This window comes from Hipposideros armiger, unplaced genomic scaffold (genome assembly GCF_001890085.2).
Source record: "Hipposideros armiger isolate ML-2016 unplaced genomic scaffold, ASM189008v1 scaffold_245, whole genome shotgun sequence".
Taxonomy (NCBI): Eukaryota; Metazoa; Chordata; class Mammalia; order Chiroptera; family Hipposideridae; genus Hipposideros; species Hipposideros armiger.
The window spans coordinates 890,305-903,056 of NW_017731595.1; the positions used below are offsets into that span (position 1 = coordinate 890,305).

The following is a 12,752-nucleotide window of genomic DNA, read 5'->3' on the forward strand; positions in this document are numbered from 1 at the left end:
GGGAGGGGCAGGGAGGGGGCTGTTTTTTCTCTTTAAGGATTTTGACTCATGATAAAATTTTAAATTGTCTATTTGAAAATTTTGCAATCATATACCAAGATGTAGTAATGAAAGTTTGTAAAGACTTCTATATATGAGCCATGAAGGACTTTTGCAAACTGCTCTAACTTGAACATAAGCATATAATTATATGTATCCCTCTCAAAAAAACTGCTAGTTCTTTAACTTTTCTGAAAACACTTCAAAAGCTCTTTGGAACTACCAGTTGACCTGGGAAGTTAAATATGCAGATTATTTTAGACGAAAATAGGATTATCTAAATATAATAATAAAATAGTGGTATAAGCTCTGGAGAGCAGTCAAAACTATACATGTTCTCTTTGGGAAGATATGTATTTGTCTCTCATCTGTATTATTTAGGAGATTTGAGAAATTGAAAGGGATATTTAGAAAGAGCAAAATAAGTTTTTGCAAAAGAGTCAGGATACAGGACAGTTGTGTCTGTGTGTGTATGTTCACACTTGTTTGAAATACAATTGAGATTTAGTCAGAATTTGTAACCAGATTGTATCTTCAAATTTTATGAGCTGGCATCAAAATCATGTCAGTCCTTGGTTTACAGTGAAATGTCAACAGGAAATGTAGTGTCCTTATAATCTGAGGACCTCACAAACTAATTTGATTTATTCACAGTTGGTATCCATATTCATTCATTCATTCATTTAATCATTGGGACCCTCTACACATGTCAATCATTTAGGAGAAATGTTGTCCTTGGGTATCTAGAGTTCCCTGCACTCTACACTTGTCAGTTTGTTGGTACACCTTAAAAACAAAAGGAGTCTCTAGATGGATCCAAGACCCTAAGTAATACAATGGTGAAGACCACACATTTTTTGAGTCTGACATATTTTGGCTAGAATCCTAACCCTCCCAAATTTCTGTCCTTGATCAAACTTATGTGATTGTTGAGAAGATTAAATAAGATAATGTGCTCTCATACAGTGCTCTCGAAATAGCAACTATCATTACTACTGTGATCATTATTATTAGCTGTGCATCATTAAATTGCATCAATTCCTTGGGCTGTGCTGTGTGACAGCCTGGTAAGGAAGAGAGAGGGGAGCAGGAAAGAAGAGTGTGGGATGGGACGTGATGTTTTAGGAAAGTTAGAGTTGATCATCTATTTTGCATTCATTCAGCTCTCTTCTGCTGAAAGTCAGAGAATTATTTAATAAGAAAATATAATTAAATTATTTAAATCCTTTCTCAAGATTTTAGTATTAGAAGGAAAACAACTAAAGTAAACTCTCCTGTAGTTTTTAGAGTACCCAGGGCTCACCTTGGTGTGAACATGAGCCAATGCCATGGTTCAGCATGAAAATGCCATCAGGAAGTCTACATTGTCACGGCCCAAGAACCTTATGAACTAAATTTCACTCATTTGCAGTGGACGCCTGTATTTAGTGAGTCCAGGAAAATAATGCAATTAGTCATTCTTTTCTTTTTGGAGTTGGTTCTTCTCCATCTGCTCAACTCGCCACCTACCTCTGTAGTCAATGTGCACAGAGTTCTATTTTGATGTCCATCTATGTCGGGCATTTATTTCCAGGATATCTCTGTCTAGCCCCCAAGTGTGCTTGATACACAGTCCTGGGCTATAATTCCATGCATTCATCCCATCGATGTTTATTGAGTGCCTACTATGTGCAGGATATTGTCCTTGAGGTCCGAGCATGAAGAAATAGCCTCAGGGCTAAAAGAACATCCAAGTAGTCCCATTTCAAGGACCCCAAATGGAATGGATAAGAACTAAGTGGCCTTCAAGGATACAAAAAGTTAAAGATCTGCAGTGTAGGAGCCAAAGAACAAATTGCTTGAAATAGTGTAATAAACCCATCTCCCAAATCAATAATCCGGCCAATCTAGACCAGTGCACCTGTAAGGGTGATTTGTAGACAGGTATCCTTATGCAAACTATCACTTTTCCCACACTCTATTGATGCAAGTACAGAAACTGAGAATAAGCGTTAGAAACATTTGTACCAACTTGACATTGCCACTGACATTCAAATGCATGATCAGAGGATTTACCTTGCTGAACAGGGTAGAGGCCTGTTGTATATTGTCAAACTTGCCTGTCAGTCATGCATGGACAGAGCTATGGAAATGTCTTGTAGAACCATGTATTGGGGCATAATGGACCAGATATATATATTTTTTTAATTAATATTTTATTGGGGAATTGGGGAAGGGGAACAGCCAAGTTGTTGTCCTTCAGTCTTAGTTGTGGAGGGTGCAGCTATCTCAGCTCCAAGTCCAGTTGCCATCCTGCCACCCATCAGCAGCTCGCAGCCACTCAGCTCAAGGCGTCATGTTCAATCTTAGTTGCAGGTGGGCATAGCCCACCATCCCATACGGGAGTTGAACCGGCAACCTTGTTGTTAGGAGCACGTGCTCTCACCAGCTGAGCCATCCTGCCACCTGTTGGCAGCTCAGCGGTAGCTCAGCTCGGGCACAGCTCACTGGTCCATGTGGGAATCGAACCAGCAAACCTGTTGCTCAGAGCTTGTGCTTTTAACCAACTAAGCCACTCAGCCAGCCCCAGATATTTTTTTAAATGGTCCTTCCTTTCAAACAATTTGAGACTCACTGATTTATACTTTATAGTACCCTTAATGTTTTTCTTTAGGTTTATTCTTGATATGCATCTAATGTCATTTTGGTCCGAATGCTACTTTCATTTTAATTTGCATATACCTGTACTCCTCTCTGCTACAGTCATTCTAAGGAAATTAATTGGTAACACATTGCACTAGAATGAGAGCTCTGGAGACATTACATTCTGCTGCAGAGCCCACAATTCAAATCTGCTTTAGTACCAGAGGCTAGTTCCATCCAGACCCCATTCCCTTCCCCAAGCCACCCTCTATCTCCACACTACACCTCCCTGGAGTTTTCGTCACAATTTGAACTGATTACTCGGCCACCAGGACCCCATCCACCTCCTTCCCACTTCCTCTGTTCCCAGAGTCTCAGGTAATGTATTCAGTGGTGCTCACAGTTCACCAACTAGTGGCACTAGCAGCAACTGGAGCTTGTTAGAAATGCAGAATCTCAGGTCCCACCCCAGACTACTGAATTGGAAGCTCTGGAAAGGGGCCCAGGAACCTGTGTTTATCCCTCTGGGTGATTCTTAAAACCTAAGTATCAGGAAGTGCCTGAGAATATTGTACTCTTAAACTTTTAGTATAGGAAAGGGTCTGCCACCTAGTGGACACCCAGCGAATGTACATTTTTCTTCCAGTCCTTGACTCACCTGAGGTGCTACCTGAATCTATCCATTCTTGATTGGGCCTTCCTTTAGTCCTGGCTTATTATTTTAATTGCCAATGGGATGTTTTGCTTAATCACTCTGCCTGGTAACACCTCCCTCTGGGACTCGAGCCCTTCTGAGACGCTCACCCTATTTGGCTAGGACCCTGGTCCTCCTCTAAGTTCTTACACTGTACAAGCCTTCTCCACTCAGCCCCCTCATGCCCTCCTGAACTCCTCTCCAGGAACTACGGGGTCTCATGAGTCCACAGGATAGGTTCTAGAAGATGCATACACCCCTGTAGCTGAATCTAACCAACCCTGCTGAACCCTGATAGTTAGACCTCTGTACTTTAATGTTTGACCTTGGTGTCAATCAGGGACCTTCCTGAAACACCGGAACCTGGTGGGAGAAACAAGACAAGATTGACCCACCTCCCAGTTTGTATCCAAAAAGGATAGCAGCAATCTGGTGATTTCACTGAGTTTTCTCTGTAGGTCTGCTCTGCATTTAATATCAAGAGAATTAAGTCTCATGTCCCCAGGATGGCAAGAAAAAAGTCAAAATAATTTTACTAACTAGTTATTTTCTTGAGTTATAAAAGCCTTTCATGTTCATTGTACAAAAAGTGGAAATTTCCCAAAAGTTCAACAAAAATAATTTTTAAAAATCATTTGTAATTCCAAGGACAGGCAGTGTTAAAATCTTTATTATATTTCAGTCTTTTTTCTCTGCGTATCTATTTTTTACAAACTTGGAATTATATTAGACATATTATTTTTAACCAGCTTTTAATGCTTCACAATATATCATGAACATTTTCCCATGTCGTTAAATAGTCTTTGAATCCTGACTTTTATTGGCTATAGATTATTCTTGCTTATAGATATGCTATAATTTATTAAACCAGTCCCCAAGATTTAGACAAGTTAATTTTTAAAACCATATCTTATGTCAGCAAAGGGGCAGACTATTAACTCATGCTCTTCATATGGAGAAAAAATGAATCAAATCAATGATGACAATTATAAATGATGTATAATTCTCATTTACCAAAATAACAAAGTATTCTAAAAATGAGAGACATAAAGCCAAGTCATTGTATGCATTCTAATCTTTCAAGTTAGACATTCGCATTTTCAGCGGGAGATCTCTATCTTTGTCCTTAAGTGAAAACAAGGACATCTTCAAGTAAATGAGTATTTAGAAGCTGGGGGATTAAAAAGCTTGAACCCTTCCACCAGCACAGCCATCTGCTCCCTCCAACTCCGCTCTCCACTCTGCCCCTACTCACCATACATCAGGGTGTGCAGTCCAGGCTGAGAGCACCAGTGTGATTCATATACCTCAAGGGCACTCAGGAGCCTTACCCATCAACATGAGAATAAGTGCTGTCAACCAGCTCCTGGCATATGCAAGAGAGCCCTGTGGCATGGTACTTCCATGGCAGGGAAGAACACCTCGTAAGTAGACCAAGGCAGACAGAAATGGAGGGTAAGAAAAGAAAGAAAAGTGATCAGCTAGAGTGGAGGGGAGGAAAAAACTCGAAAAGGGGCAATGTCAGAGAAAGGCAAACATCAGAAATTCAAGGCTCTATTTCATCCAATTTCAATTTTCATTGAACAAATGGACCCCAGGTTTTCCAAGGTCAATTTAGCAGTGTCTGTCACAGCCTTAAATGCAGATATGCTTTGACTCAGCTGTCCCCCTTATAAATACTCTGTCCTGTAATACTCACAGAAAGGCACAAAGACCTGTGTTCAAAAGTTTTCTTTGCACCTTTGTTTTTGTTCCTGAAAATTTGGAAACAATCCAAATGTCCATTCATAGGGGAATATTCAAACAAATTATGGTATATCTAAAGCATCCATTAGAAAAATAAAATTTTTAAGAGGTGGCTATAGGAATATTTAATGGAGAAGCAACTGTACACTAAGTATAGTACAATCCCATTTACAGTTTTAAAACTCTATATAGTTGTGTGTGCACAGACGTACATAGAAAAAGTTCCTGAATGCACAAAAGCCCATGGTTTGGCTCTTGGCTCTGACACTTGCCAGCTGTTTAACCTCGGATAAGTCACTCATTCTCGCCAACAAAGAATGAAATCAGAGATTAATTGACCACAAAGAAACCAAGGACAGTAATCTACGCTCCATTGTAAAGTAGCTCTCCAATATGGTAACCATATTTGCCCTTGTGGGGAAAACTGGGAAAAATACATGAAATCAATCCTGGCCCCCAAAACCTAAGCTATGATCATCGTAAAAACATAGTACCAGCTCCATCCAGGACAAATTGTGAAATCGGTTGCCTTACACTGTTCTTACTTCCCTTTTGGGCAGCACCCTCCAGGAACATAGGAGTGTTCAAGCCATCTAGACACCCATTTTCAGTAAGATGCCCAGTAAGTCTAGGCTTCTTCCTCTTTCAGCTTCTGCAAACATATCATGCTCCATAATAAGCCTACTCATATTGCCCTGAAGGTGTTGGTGACCGGTACCCCCTCATATCCTTCTCTCTCCAGGGCAGAGACTTTGGGTTTTGAGTACCCCCCAGAGATGCAGGATTCACACCAAGGATAGCCTCTAATTGTGGCATTGCAGAAAAAGTAGGCAAGTACATTGGGAATCATTTCATCTGTACTTATGACCTATATTGACACAGAAATGGGTTCTCTCTCTCATTAGCCTATTCTGTGGCTGATGCTAATGGAGCGCTTTATTTATAGACCAGTCTTTCAGGTTCTGGACCAATTTAGCCTCTTCGACTTGGACTGGAATAACCATGACCCTGTTTCTGTAAGGATGCCAAAATTCCAGAACCAGCTGAGCTTTGGAAATGAGAGTCAGAAACCCTCCATGGTCCAGAGCCATTCTCTATGGTATTGATCTGAAACAGAATTATTATCTTTGGTGAACCCTATCCCTATGACATTTGTCAGTATTGACTTATGCAAGGGCCTTGACTGTATTAAACTTTACTGCCTCTTAAAATATAGAACCATACCGCAAATATGACTATTTAACTCAGTTATCTATATTGTGAAGTCACTCGACATTTGAGTTAAAATATTGTGTGTGGATTGATGGTTAATTCATCTAGATGGCAATATTCAGTGAGTGACAGATTTTACCCCAATTATCCATAGTTGCCCCATAATGTGCAGCTATAAAAGCCATACAATTATAAGCCAAACCTCAGAACTAATGAAAAGATATGTATTTGACTCTGTTTGCCTAGCTCTGGGAAGAATTTCTTATAATAAGCCTAAGATATAAAACTAAATGTCAAAACTGTGTAAATAAAAGAAGCTCCTGCCCTTTAAGGGAAGAGAAAAAAATGCATGTTAATTTTTGCAGGGGTTTCAATTGAATGGGTTTCCAAGGAAACAGGTATCTGCAGTGGGTTCGTCCCATTTAATATTTATGGCCGGACATAGAGAATATTGTGCTTTCGTGTTATCCCTTTCTAGTTACACATGACATTGTCATCCTTAACTTTCCTTTGAAGTGATCATTCTGTGTTTGAGTCTTATTTCTTCCCCAAAGGAAACAAATACCATGACGTCTTCAATTTTGAGTGAGTTGTGTGTCTTCCTGGAAGATCTGCTAAGGCAAACCTATAAATACCTTTTTATACTTGATTTTAAGGTAATCTCACATTTACCAAAAATTTTAAATTTTAAATATTACTGAGAATTCCCATACACCCTTCACCTGGATTCACCAATTGTTAACATGTTGCCACATTTGTGTGTGTGTGTGTGTGTGTGTGTGTGTGTATTAGTTTTCAGAACTGTTTGAGAGTAAGTTGCAGACATCATGTCCATTTAACTCTAAATTCTTCAGTGTATCTCCTAAAATCAAAGAAATTCTCTTAGAAAACCATGGTACAATTAACAAAATCAGGAAATTTAACACTGATGCATACCATTACCTAATCTACAGACTTTATGTAAATTTCACAAAACTGCTTCCCACCCACTCTCCTTCAGCCTGAAGGAAGGCTGAGGCTGAAAGCAGTGCTGAAGAAAGGACTTGTCTCTGGGAGGTTTTCCTGGGCTTCATTCTTCCTAACAGGGCTAGGCCAGGCTACCATCGATTGTTCTTTATACCGGTTATGTTTTCTGGTTCGGGATCCAGGCCCAAATGCATTTCATTTTGTTTCTGTGTCTCTTTGGTCTGTTTTAATCAGGAACGATTTAACCACCTTTCTTTGTCTTTCATGATATTGACATTTTTGAAGAGTGCAGTCCTATTATTTTGTAAAATATCCCTCAGTTTGGGTTTGACTCATGCTTCCTCGTGATTAGAATCAGATTATGCATTTTTGGCAAAAATACTAAAATATTGTTGTATCACAAGATGTTTGTTCCTATAAAAAATTGAATTTAGGTATCTGATTCAGAAAGTTTCCAGTCTCCCAAACACCTACACCTCTTCACTTGAGGAGGTTTCTATCTTTATTGATGAGCTTGTTCATTATCTCACTGGGTTGGAAGAAAGTGTATTTTCTAAAAGTTCTCTTATGAAGCATTCATTCACTACTATAAGTATGAATGTCTAAAGTCTAAAAGTTGTTTCTCTGTCACTTGTGACATTTTTAAGATTGGAATGACAGTGTGATACTTACCTGAGGGACACCTTTCTCTGTAATAGGGACAGAAAGCAGATTCCCTGTGGCCTGGACTTCTGAGGTAACAAGCAGACTCTGCCTGTTTGTTCTCATGTTTTAACTAGATATTCTTTTCTTTCCACAACCCAATCATATTAAATCATAAAACAACTCAGATTGAGTGTATCTTAGGTTAGCCTTGATATCTACTATGTATCCTTCTAGACTACTTTGACATTTGAAATGAAATAAAGAATTTCAATTTACTATTTCTAGATTTAGATCTCAGGGTACCAGCATGAAGTAGATCCTATTTTTAAAAACTTACATTTTTTTTTATTCTTTTCATCCTTCAAAGCCCAGTTCAAATATCACCTCCTTTGTGATTCTTTCTCCATTCGTCATCAGAATGAATCATTTCTTACTTTATGTTGTCATGAAATGTTGTTACAGTACGTACTGTGCTCTCCTTATCTTATAGCTTCTGAGCATGCCTGTTTGATTCACCAGAGATTGTGAATTTATCTTGACTGATACCAAAAATGTTCTTGAGTGTGTTCTATGTGCCCATATACCATGTGCTGAGAATAAAAAGTTAAATGAGACCCACTGCTTCCTGTATGGTATTTCCAAATAGACATGCTGCTGATGACCAAGGAATGATGAAAATTCTATTGGCTGGCTGGCATTTGTCTTAGAGAATAATAATGAAGAATTTAACCTACTTCATTTCAGAAATAATAATATTTCATTTTACTCCACGTTCATATAACACTTGAAATATTCAGTTGATGTCTACCCATTGATATGTCTTTTTAGTTGGGTTGCAAATTTCAGAGGAAGGCCGTGTCTTCCTCCTGTGGTATATCTTCCATTAGATCTAAAAAATAACATACATGGTACTGCTATATAAATGATGTGAATTTTTTAATTATTTTATTTTGATAATCAGTTTTAATTAGCTCAAGCTATTTGTAATCCACATCTATTTTTGTAAAGCTTTATTGAGATATAATCTACATACCATAAAATTCCTATATACAGTCCATAATTGTTAGTATATTTACGGAGTTGTATAGTCATCGCCACAATCATTTTTAGAACATTCCCATCACCCCAAAGAAATTTTTATCTGATTTACAGTTACTATTCATGCCTGTACCCAGCCCCTGGCAACCCCTCATCTACTTTCTATCCCTACAGATTTGTCCCTTCGCTGGACATTGCACAAAAAGGGAATCACACAGTATAATTCTCACCTTTCACTTAGCATATTGTTTTTGAGATTCATACACATTGTGGTATGTATCAGTACTTAGTAGCATGTGTCAGTACTTTATATGAACTTTTTACTTTTAATTATTCTTCATAACATTTTCAGGTATAAGTGTAGAATAGAGCCTTTAGTGAACAAAGAATAAATCTTTTGAAATCTGCATCAATTGTATCAGAGTCTAGATTTTGCACTAGTTGTTCTTTAAAGGTGAAAAATCAAAGTAAATGCAGATGATTCAATTACTCTTTCATTATTTCTATTATTAGGGTAATTTGTTTTAAAATTAATCTCTGACATGTTATTCTGGAAGAAAGAAAGTATACTATATCTGTTAAATGTCAAAACCATTCCATTCAAACAACCACGCAACTTTTCAAATCAAGTCCATCAGTGTGAATTACAATGAAATAATCATCTTAACACGTTAACTAAAGGGAACTGGATCTACTTGCTTTAAGTAATTAATTAAAGAATACATAAAATGAGTGGTTATGTGATATTTATGCAAAGCATAAATGAGATTTATTAAAAAATTATAAAGTATTGAAGATCATGTTTTTTTTTCTAGAGGCAGAGGGAAACATACTGATCGTAATAATATGAAGTGGCATTAAATTAGGCACATCTTTGGAAAAACAGATAAATCATTATCTTGACCTTAAAATTTGTGTTAAAACACATAATTAGTTGCCCAGAATTTTCAAAATATTAAAATAATTTTCTACTTAAAAAAGTAGTGTGGGGAAGTGGGCAGCAAGTTCTAGAATAGCAATTCAAGGGCCAAAATTTCGATACTAACATCTTCCGATAGTAGCTACATAAGGATGAGTTTTCCACTTTGTAAAATGAATAGAAATACCTCCCCACCAGTCTTATTGTTTGCTTATGAAAACTAACACGCAGTAGACATGCATCGTTATTATGTAGCCTGTGTTCTAATTAAAGTTTCACCAAACAAATTTTATTGTACATTTTCTAGACTGTGATGCCCAAGCTTCATCAGACTATATTAAAGTCATCAAAGGTTTGCTTTTGAATCAAATGTTCATTCATGAGAAAGAGTAGGTATTCTGCTGGTGGCATAAAAAAGAGAAGGATTTAATACTGTGAAGAGTAGTCTAAAATATATTTCGAAAGCCTTACCTTTTACTTCAACCCCCAAGCCTTAAAGGTGTGCTCTTTTGTATTCACTTCTGTGTATGTACATTTTTTGTTTGGCCTATCCTGAGCGATTTTTTTAATATTACCTCATTCTTTCAAAGCACAAAGAGACCTTATGATTTGCCTTTGGTCTTGAGAAATATTAGTTAGAATAAACCCTTGATCTTCATCCTGGGGGCTCTTATATGCAAGACACTTTGTTAGAATTCCACTCATCATTTGACACTCTCACATCCATGAGAAATGCTATGGAAGAGAGGCTTTGAAATAGCACAAGTGGATCTGTGCTATTGGAACTGGAATTCGGGGCCCTACAATCCATTACGTGAAAACGTAAATGGAACAAATTTTGACTTTAGGGTGAAATCAGACAATGTATTATTTTTTCAATATGTAAGAGAGAATTTCATGGCCTAAACATCCAGCAAGGATGTTTAGAAATATTTCGAGGCTATAAATTCCCTTGTCAGACATCGTTTCTGGACCCCTCAAGGAAGACGATTGACAGACCATGATAGGTCATCATAGTCCTACAGTATCCTGGACCCCTCAGTTTGCTGCGCTTGTACCATTAGGTGTGCCATTAGGTGTAAGGGCAGCACGCTGAAGACATATTGGACAGCCACATCCTGTATTCTCACTTATCATCCTGTTTATGTGAAAAAAAATACATATTAACTCACAATCTGGAGGATTATAACTTTAGGTCCTTCAGCCACTGTTCGTTCATTCATTCATTCATTCATTTATGAAGCAACTATTATATGCTTATTGTGAACCCCTAAATTAATGTAAATAACCAGGAAATAAGCACTATATTTTTCTCTGTAATTTATGCATTGATTTTTAAGAGCTCGAGATATAAATAACTATTTCAGCTTTACTACATGGAAATCCGATATTCTTAGTGGAAGCACAGTATTTTGTGAATAAGCATGATATTTGCAGCCAAATAAACCTGCATTCAGATCACCCCGGCTCAGCCTTATGTGGGCAGGTTACTTAACCTCTCCAGCTCTCAGTTTCCTCGTCTCTAAAACAGGAGCAATAATATCTACCCACAATATTGGTGTGATACTTAAATAATATAATCAAACTGAAATTGGATTCACAGTGCTTAGATCGCCATATGGAACAGAGGTAAGGTAAGAAAAAGGGAACCGTGCATGACCAAGGCATAGAGACGCTGTTCAAAGAAACAACAAATGGCCTGAGTTCAGGTTACATAAGGGGCAAGAGATAGGAATAAAAACAGCCCAGGGCCACATTGTGAAGCACCTGTAAGTGTTTAAACTTTATCTTGAAAGCCACGGATGATTGCAAACAGGGATGGGCGGTTGTGGGAGAGGGAATAGGTGACATGTTTTTTATTCTCCTTTAAAATCAATCCCCAGGCTACTGTGTAGAAGATGAATTGGAAAATCAGGGTAAGATCCGAAGCATAGAAACCTGCTGGGTTAACCAACTTTTAAAGGAGGTGATGGGGAGTTTAATGAAGATAGTGATAGCATAGAGCAGTCAAGCCCTTTGTGGTCAATGTTGTGGCAAAGCTAGCGAGAGAGAACTAAGCTACAAGGCAGAGTCTAAGCAAGGAATTTCTACTTGAACAGGATTTGAATCCTGACTCTTCAAATGACCAGCTGTGCCACTTAGGATATATGGATGTTTTTATATCTATTTTTAAAAAAAAACAACATGGATAGCCATAGTTGCCCTCAAGGACCATCTTGAAGATTAAATAAGATGCAGTTTTAAACACCCATTATAGAACGTGCACATAGATAGGTTTAGTATTGGTGTGTGTGGTACCATGGAGGCATTCAGGGAGAGTTGTTTGGTAGGTAGCCGAACATGCAGGTCTGGCAGGCACCAGGGAGATTAAGCACCATCAGCACACTGGGCAGTAGAGATGTGGGCATTGATAGATCACCTGGTGAGAACACGTGTGGTTAGAAGAAGGTTGAGGATAGAACCAAAGGGGAGACCAAATTTAAAAGGAAGCAAAGGAGAGCCGGCCGAGTGGCACGTTGGTTAAGAACTGGCTTGGGATGCCAGAGGGCCCCGGTTCGGATCCCACATATGAGGGCCAGTGACACTGCCCTTACAGCTAAGATGCTGAACAACAGCTCAACCTGGAGCTGGGCTGCTGTGAGTTGCTGGCGATGGCGTACGCTGCAGCCCCTGTGGCAGTGGGTTGCCATGGGCTACCATGTGTGGCCAGCAGCCAGCGTGAGCGGCCAGCAGCCACTGTGAGCGGCTGTCCAGAGGCCGGCGACTGATCTGCCTCTCCAGGGAAGAGCGCAATGATGGTGCCAACTTGGGCCAGTGAAGCAATGTCCTCCACAACTAGACTGAAGAACAAAAGGACAGCAACTTGTCTGT

The 12,752-nt window shown here is 38.7% G+C and overlaps 1 protein-coding gene across 13 annotated transcripts in view; it reads left to right on the forward strand.

Annotated features, from left to right (window-relative positions):
- THRB (thyroid hormone receptor beta) overlaps window positions 1–12,752 on the forward strand; it is a 355,917-nt gene that overhangs the window by 276,474 nt on the left and 66,691 nt on the right. The window lies entirely within an intron of this gene.